Consider the following 8,519-nt stretch of genomic DNA (forward strand, 5'->3'; position numbering starts at 1 on the left):
GGGGATCTTCCCAACCCAGGGATTGAACCCATATCTCCCACATTGCAGGCAGATTCTTTACCAGCTGAGCTACCAGGGAAGCCTATGTTCATAGCAATACTATTCTCAATAGCCAGGGCATAGAAGCAACCTAAATGCCCATCGACAGATGAATGGATAAAGAGGATGTGGTATATATACACAATGGAATATTACTTAGCCATAAAAAGAATGAAGTCATGCCATTTGCAGCAACATGGATGGACCTAGAGATGATCATACAAAGTAAAGTAAGTAAGACAGAGACAAATGCCATATGATATCACTTATATGTGGAATCTAAAAAATAGTACAAATGAACTTATTTGCAAAACAGAAATAGACTCAGAGATATAGAAAACGAATTTATGGTTAACCAAAGGGGAAATGGAAGGGGAGGGATAAATTGGGAGTAGGAGATTAGCAGCTGTGTTTGTGTGTGTGTGTGTGTGTGTGTGTGTGTGTGTGTGTTCAGTCATGTCTGACTCTTTGTGACCTCATGGCCCCGCCAGGCTCCTCTGTCCATGGAATTTTCCAGGCAAGGATCCTGGACTGTGTTGCCATTTCCTCCTCCAGGGGATCTTCCCTACCCAGGAATCAAACCTGCATCTCTTGTATCTCCTGCATTGGCAGGCCGATTCTTTACCATTGTGCCACCTGGGAAGCCAGGATTAGCAGATACTCACTACTTTATATATAAAATAGATGAATAACAAGGTCCTACTGTATAGCACAGGAAACTATACTCAATATCCCCCAGCTGAGCTACCAGGGAAGCCTATGTTCGTAGCAACACTATTCTCAATAGCCAGGGCATAGAAGCAACCTAAATGCAATTTATTACATTATAAACTGTAATGGAAAAGAATCTGAAAAAGTATATATATATATATACACACACACATATATATCTGAATCACTTTGCTATACACTTGAAACATTATAAATCAACTATACTTCAATCAAAACAAATAAATTAATTAGCAGAAAAGAATCAGTGTGTCTTCTGTAACATCAAATCTCCGAACAAGTGAACAAATACACCGTCTTGCTGTGTGATCTCGGGCGGTCCCCTTCCTTCTCTGGCCTTTGTCACCTCCCCTGAGAAGCCAGAGACAGGCTCTGCCCCCAGGTCCCAGCCACCCTCAGTCTGTGAGGCTCTGTGTCTGGGGCCTCTTGGGTCAGGTGATTTGGTCTGAGACGCTGCTGCTCCGCTGGGCCAGGCGGGGGCCATGCTGGGGCAGTGAGGGCCACGTTTGTTTGACTTGAGTCCATCCCCTGGTGTCGGCAAATTCACTTTTGTTTATTTTCTTGAGAAGCTACACAAGCCAGTGAGACTAAGCAGTCCACGCCAGACGTGCGTTTTCACTGTAAAAATATTTTTGCGGGTCAGAAAATTGCACCAAAATGTTTTTACAGGCAAAACGCTGCCGTGTGCTTCCCGGCCCTCTGCCTGGCTGGCTGCAGTGGATAGGGCTTCGTGTGTGAAAAGTGTCTGAGACCACATTTCAATAATAACAATAACAACAAACATGTAGGAAGCACTTATTATTTATGTTAGTTTGCCAGTAAGTGCTCGCCCTCACCTCTCTTTGTGTGGTCAGTGTGATTGTCATCAGTTTCATGTCACAGGTGAAGAAAATGAGGCCCAGAGAGGTTGAGTGACTTCTCTAAAGTCACACAGCCTGCAAAGAGCAGAGCCAGGATTAGACACCAGGTCTCTCTGACCTCAGAGGCTGTGTTCCTACTCACCATGGTGCACTTCTGAGGCCCTAATTCATGCCTGGGACAAACCCTGGATTCTTCCATCAATATATTTGTGTCACTAGGGTTTCCAGCAGTTTTCTAGGATGAAAGTGAAAGTGAAGTTGTTCAGTCGTGTCTGACTCTTTGGGATCCCATGGACTATAGCCTACCAGGCTCCTCCGTCCATGGGTTATTCCAGGCAAGAATATTGGAGTGGGTTGCCATGCCCTTCTCCAGGGGATCTTCCTGACCCAGGGATCGAACCTGGGTCTCCTGCATTTGTAGGCAGATGCTTTACCATCTGAGCCACCGGGTAAGTTATCTGTAAAAGCTTCATAAATGACAACTTGCTGCCAGCCTAGAGAGAGCTCAGAACACTGTCTGTGTTCAGGACTGTTAGAGCCACAGAGGCTTTGAAAATCACATTCTATAACCCGAGGGGTTTTGTTGACTAACCTCCTCCCTGAGGACAGGGCTACTGTGATCCATCCCAGTGTCCCTGGGCCTGGTACAGATTCACTGCTCGGGGATGCTTGGTCATAGATGATGCAGAGTTAGGGTCCTGCTGCCCTCTGAGTGATGAGCTTCCACCTCTGGCTCTGCTGAGAAGCACCCCCAGGGGTGGGGTGGTCAAAGACCAGCTGTGGAGCCGATGCTCTGGCAACAATGGGGGTGGCTCAGCCCTTGGGGCCTGTCCAAGGGGCAGCTCACAGGTGGGACCATGACATCCTCTGGTGGAAGCTTTCAGAGCGGTCAGCCAAGCCCCTGAGACACGTGTGGTTCTCAGTCACTGTGGTAGAGGAAAGTACCTTGGCCATGGGTCCCATTTCTGTGCCAAGCGTCCATCTGCCCCCGGGCCACATTCTCCCTGAAAGTAACATCATGATGCCAAGAAGATTATGTCACACGCTCTCACTGTTGTGTCTGTACACCCAGAATGCCGCACTGGCCTGGACACAGAGGAGGCCTCTGTAAACATTTTTGAACAAAACTGTACAATATTTAAAACTACGTAGTCCAGGATGACAGCCCTCTAAGAGGTCTGGAGGTGACTGGCTCGCATGACAGCCTGGAGAGAAAAGGGGATTTTATACACCAAGCACTTTCTTTCAAAAATCAGGAGAGCAGTCCAGTCCTGGAGTGTGTGTGTGTGCGTGTGTGAGTGTGCTGGGGTATTCATGTATACGTGTGTGTGTTGGGTTATGTGCACATGCGTGTGTTTGCATGCCTCTGTGTCTGCGTCATATGTGTGTATGCGTTGGGTTCACGTGTGAGGTGGGGAAATAGGGTCAGCTCCAAGGTGGGCGGTGCTGCTGGCCATGCGATCAGATATCAGGGAGGGGTGCAAAGGGCCTGGCTGAAGCAGAAGGTAGTGATTGATGAAGCAAATGGGCCAGGTCATCAGCAGTGATGGATCTGCCCCCAAGGAGGAGGGCTGGGGATTGAGTTAATGACTCAGCAAAGGTCAGGGGTGAGACAGATGCAGAGTGGACCAGCAGATGAGGAACAGGGGAGTGGAGGGTGGAGGGCAGGCCCTTGGCTCAGCAGCCAATAACGTTGTGCTGCTTCTGCTGAGCGCTGGTGTTTCCTGGGCATCCCGTGTGCTGGCCACCCTGCCAAGCCCTTACTAACACCTTCACCTGCAATCCATGTCCCAGCCTCCAGGTGCAGGACTCTTGCACCCATTATCAGTGCAGGGCATGACCCAGACACACAAGCTGACTTGTCCAAGGTCCCACAGCTGGTAAGCGGTGATGCTGTGGGCAGACCATGAGCTCAAGCTGCTGCGTTGTGTGAGGATCAGCTGCTTGTTGCAGGGATGTTTTTACCTGCTGTGATGGTTACTCTACGTGTCAACTTGGCTATATATGTCTAGATATGTGGCTAAATGTTATTCTGGATGCTTCCGTGAGGGTGTACGGGGACGAAATTAACATTTAAATTGCTGAACTTTGAGTAAAACAGGTTGTCCTTCCTAATGTGGGTGGGACTCATCCAATCAGTTAAAGTCCTGCTTAGAACTGAATACTGACTTCCCCCAGGAAGAGGGAACTCTGTACAAGACTGCCACTGGACTTGAGCTGCAGCATCGTCATCCTCCCGGGTTCTCCAACTTGCCAGCCCACCCTCCAGATGCTCGACTTGCTAGTCTCCATAATCGTGCAAGCTGAAATTATGTGTGTATTTGTTGTTAGTTACTAAGTTGAGTCTGACTCTTTTGTGACCCCATGGACTGTAGCCTGCCAGGCTCCTCTGTCCATGATATTTTTCAGGCAAGAATACTGGAGTGGGTTGCCATTTCCTCTTCCAGGGGATCTTCTAAGCCTAGGGATTGAACTCTCATCTCCTGAATTTGGTAGGAGGATTCTTTACCAGGATGTCACCAGAAAAGCCCATACAGGTAAAGAATTCACCTACCAATGCAGGAGATTCAAGAGACGCGGGTTCGATCCCTGGATAGGGAAGATACCCTGGAGAAAGAAATGGCAACCCACTCCAGTATTCTTGCCTGAAAAATCTCATGGACAGAGGAACCTGGCGGGCTACAGTTGAGGAGGTCACAAAAGAGCTGGACACGACTAAGCAATGGAGCACATACGTATATATACACATAATGCACGTGTGTATCTTACTGGCTCTTTTTGTCTAAAAAAATCCTAAGGCACCTTCCTGAGAGTGGAAGTCACAGTAGGAGTAAGAGCTTGGACTGGGCCACCTGAAATCGACTCTAATGGAGGCTTCCTGGAATCCGTGGCTCAGGAAGGAGATCAAGTCAGGGAACTGTGACTGGTGAGAAGGTTCCGGGGGTGTAGGAACAGAGTGAGCCAGCATGAGGGGTAGCAAGGGGTGACTGGCAGGAGAGGAGGCCAGAGGAGCGGGAGCCTGAGGGGCTGTCTGTCTGCCCTGAGGCCATCTCAGTGTCTGGGAGTCAGACCCCTGACCCCCAGGTACTGATTGTTAGGATCCAATTTACATATCACAAGTGTGATGTGCGGGCGGCTCAGTGGGAGAGAGATACTGCGAAGGGGGCAAAAATGGAAGCAGAGTCTGTGGAAAGCCACATGACAGCCTAAGGAAGTAGAGTCAGGGAGAGAGAGAGATTAGAACTTGCCCTTTCCTGGTCTTGAAGATAGAAGATGGGGCTGCAAGCCAAGGAAATCAGGCGGCCCCTGGAAACTGGAAAAGACCAGACAGTGGATTTCCGCCCCCCCTTCCCCGCCCTCCAGCACAAGCCAGCCCTGCTTATTCCTGGGTCCAAGCCCTCTAAGACCCATCATGGACTTCTGACCTCCAGAACTGTAAGAGGATAAATGTGTGCTGTTTTAAAGTCCTAACTTGTTAGAGCAGCTGGTTGGTTTCCTCTGAGGCCTCTCTCCTTGGCATGTGGATGGCTGTCTTCTTCCTGTGTCTTCACCTGCCCTTTCCCCATGCATGTCTGTGTCCTCTTTTCTCTCTCTCTCTTTTTTTTTTTGCCACGCCATGAAGCAAGTGAGATCTTAGTTCCTTGACCAGGGATCGAACATGTGGCCCCTGCTGTGGAAGCGTGGAGTCTTACTTGGACCAGCAGGGAATTCCCTGTGTCCTCTACTGTTAAGACACCAGTCAGACTGCATGAAGTCCCACCAGGGCAACCTCATTTTAACTTAACCACCTCCTCAAGGCCCTGTCTTCAAACACAGTCACATTCGGAGGGGCTGGAGGTTAGGGCTTCAGTATATGAATTTGAGGGACATAATTCAGTCCATCACACCATGCTGGAGAAGGAAATGGCAACCCACTCCAGTATTCTTGCCTGGAAAATGCCATGGACAGAGGAAGCTGGCAGGCTGCAGATCCATGGGGCCTCAAAGAGTCGGACATGACTAGTGACTGAGCCCACGCCTTGTAAGGTGCAGGCTGGTTTCCCCACTTACTACCTGGGAAACTGACTCTGCAAGTGACAAGTGACCTGGCCCCAGCTTGTGGCTGGCACATGGCTGGGCTGCGTCCTGTCCATCTCAGGCCAAAGCTCCCCTCGCCGCCAGTCACTCAGCCTGGAAAGCAGACTGTCTCATTTTCCGCACTGCGGGGTCCCACTCCCACCCCCAGGCACACCTCATCAGCGTCGGGGGCCTGGCGAGAGTGGGGCCCTGCTCTTGCCGCCCGACCTCACACCGCATCAGGCATCGTCCCCTTGGCTGTGGGCGCGGGGTAATCAAACAGCCCTGAGTCAGATGTTGCGGAATTAACAATCCTCCACATGGTATAAACAGAGTCTAAATCAAATGCCAGCGAAAGGATATTGCCTTTTAAATAGGTCCTGACAGCTGTGGAAAATATCATGCCCAAGTCAAACCCTTCCATACAACAGACATTAATTCTTCAAGGACTCCTCTACGGGTCCTCTGGATCGTTTGTAACATTTTATTTTATTATGGATTGGATGTATTGAAGTAAGACTATAATCTTATTGTGCTCTGACCTCTGTTTTTATAGCTCTGTATAAACAGCAGTTACCGTATTAGATGGAGAGATGTTTACAGATGGAGAAATAAAAACACGCCGATTTACTGTGTTGTAGAAACCTGAAACCAGCCCGAGGCAGGGCCTGGGTTTTGTTTGTCAGGGGCCCGGTCCTGATGGGAGTCGACAGCTTTGACGGGCAGGAACGCAGCGCAGGGCACGGGCCCTGGGCTCCTTTCCATGGGAGGAGGCAGGCTCGTGGCTCCAGACGGTCAGGTCTTTGCCGCAGGCTTCTCTCTGAAGGCTCTGAGATCCAGACTATTTGGATCCCCGGGTTGGACATGGGTGGAAGAAGGCTTCGCGGGCAAGAAGGTTTGCTTTCTGTTTTCATGTTCATTGCTGCGCAGACGCCGAGACTGTGCAGAGGGAGGACCCGGGCTTCAGAGCTGGGCTGACCTGGGATTGGTCCAGACTCTGTGGTTAATGAGTCTGTGACCTTGAGCTTTAACTCTCCAAGTCTTGGATTTCACCTGCGGACTGTGGGAGTGAAAACACCTGTCTTGTAGGTTTTTTTTTTTTTAACTTTTAATTTTATATTGGAGAATAGACCATTAACAATGTTGTGACAGTTTTCGGTGCACAGTCATACATACACATGTATCCATTCTCCCCCAAAATGCCCTCCCATCCAGGCTGCCACATAACATTGAGCAGAGTTCCCTGTGTTATGTAATAGGACTCTGCTGGTTATGCATTTTAAATATAGCAGTGTGTACATGTCTACCCTAAACTTTTTCTTTAAGTCTGTGAGTCTGTTTCTGTTTTGTAAATAAGTTCATTTGTATCACTTCTTTTTAGATTCTGCATGTAAGGGATGTCATAGGATATTTCTTCTTCTCTGCCTGACTTACTTCACTCAATATCTAGATCGTCGATGTTGCTGCAAATGGCATTATTACATGTTTTTTAATAGCTGTGTAATATTCCACAAGGAATAAAAAGGACATAATGGAAGGCTGGGCCTTCAGAAAAGTTCCCTTCCTTTGCCCTCTTCTTTCCTTTTTAAATCCTGTTCTATGTTTGTGAGGAAGGATCCAGTAGTCCTCGATGAGTGGTTTTCTCATGGTGGCCCTGGGCCACTTTCTGGCACTCACTTGGCTCCCCAAAGAATGACTTCATCCTCTGTTCATTCCTTCTTGACTCACCATGTGTGGAAGGCTAGCTGGGGACACGTGCAGGGAGAAAACAAGGCAGAGGATGTTAAAGGGTCAGGACGTGTGGCCAAAGAAAGTTTGCTGTTGTTGTTAATCAGTCGCTCAGTTGTGTCTGACTCCTTGCAACCCCGAGGACTGCAGCACACCAGGCTTCCCTGTCCTTCACTATCTCCTGGAGTTTGCTCAAACTTGTGTCCGCCTAATGCGAAGAGCTGACTCACTGGAAAAGAAAGTTTAACTGGGAAGTTAATCTTGAGTGAAAACTCAATAATGAGTTTTCCATGTAAAGATGCATGTATGTACTTGGGAGAAGAGGACCCCAGGCAGGGGGAGCAGCAGATGCAGACAGAGATGGGGTGAGTGTGGTGAGGGGGCAAGGATGGGATGAGGTCAGGGACATGGTGGGGTCACACGGGGCCAAATGTCCAGGTCTTGTCACACAAACGGGTGTCCATTTGCTGGACACCAAGGTCCTAGTGTCTCAACGTGGCAGGCCACTGGGAGAGTTTGAGGGCGTTATGAACTGAATGTGTCCCCCCAAATTGGTATATTGAAGCCCTAACCCCAAACGTGATGGTGTTAAGAGGTGGGGGCTCTCAGGGGTGATCAGGTTTAGATGTGCTCATGAGGATGGAGCCCCCATGGTGGGATTAGTGCCCTTTTAAGAAGAGTTACCAGAGCTCTGTCTCTGCTCATACACTGAGAGGTCCTGTCTGCATACAATGGACATGAGCATCCAAGCCAGGAAGAGAGGCCTGAATGAAATGTGCCAACATCTTGGACTTCTAGCCTCCAGAGCTGTGTGAAATAAATGTCTGTTGTTTACACCACCCAGTCCAGAATATTTCATGAGAACAGCCTGTGCTCACTAAGAGGAGAGCATTCCACATGTCAAATCATGGCTTGGATGGGGCTGTCATTTAGTTTATAACAGCCAGGTCAAGGGATTGCCCAACAATTGTTAAAATCAACTGTCCATTTTTATGATAAGTCATAATGGAAAATAATATTAAAAAGGAATCTATTGGGTTGGCCAAAAAGTTCAATAAGATGTTATAGAAAAGCCCAAGTGAACTTTTTGGCCAACTATATATATAT

The sequence above is a fragment of the Giraffa tippelskirchi genome, chromosome 12 (assembly GCF_054371585.1).
Source record: "Giraffa tippelskirchi isolate mGirTip1 chromosome 12, T2T-mGirTip1v1.2.pri, whole genome shotgun sequence".
NCBI lineage: Eukaryota > Metazoa > Chordata > Mammalia > Artiodactyla > Giraffidae > Giraffa > Giraffa tippelskirchi.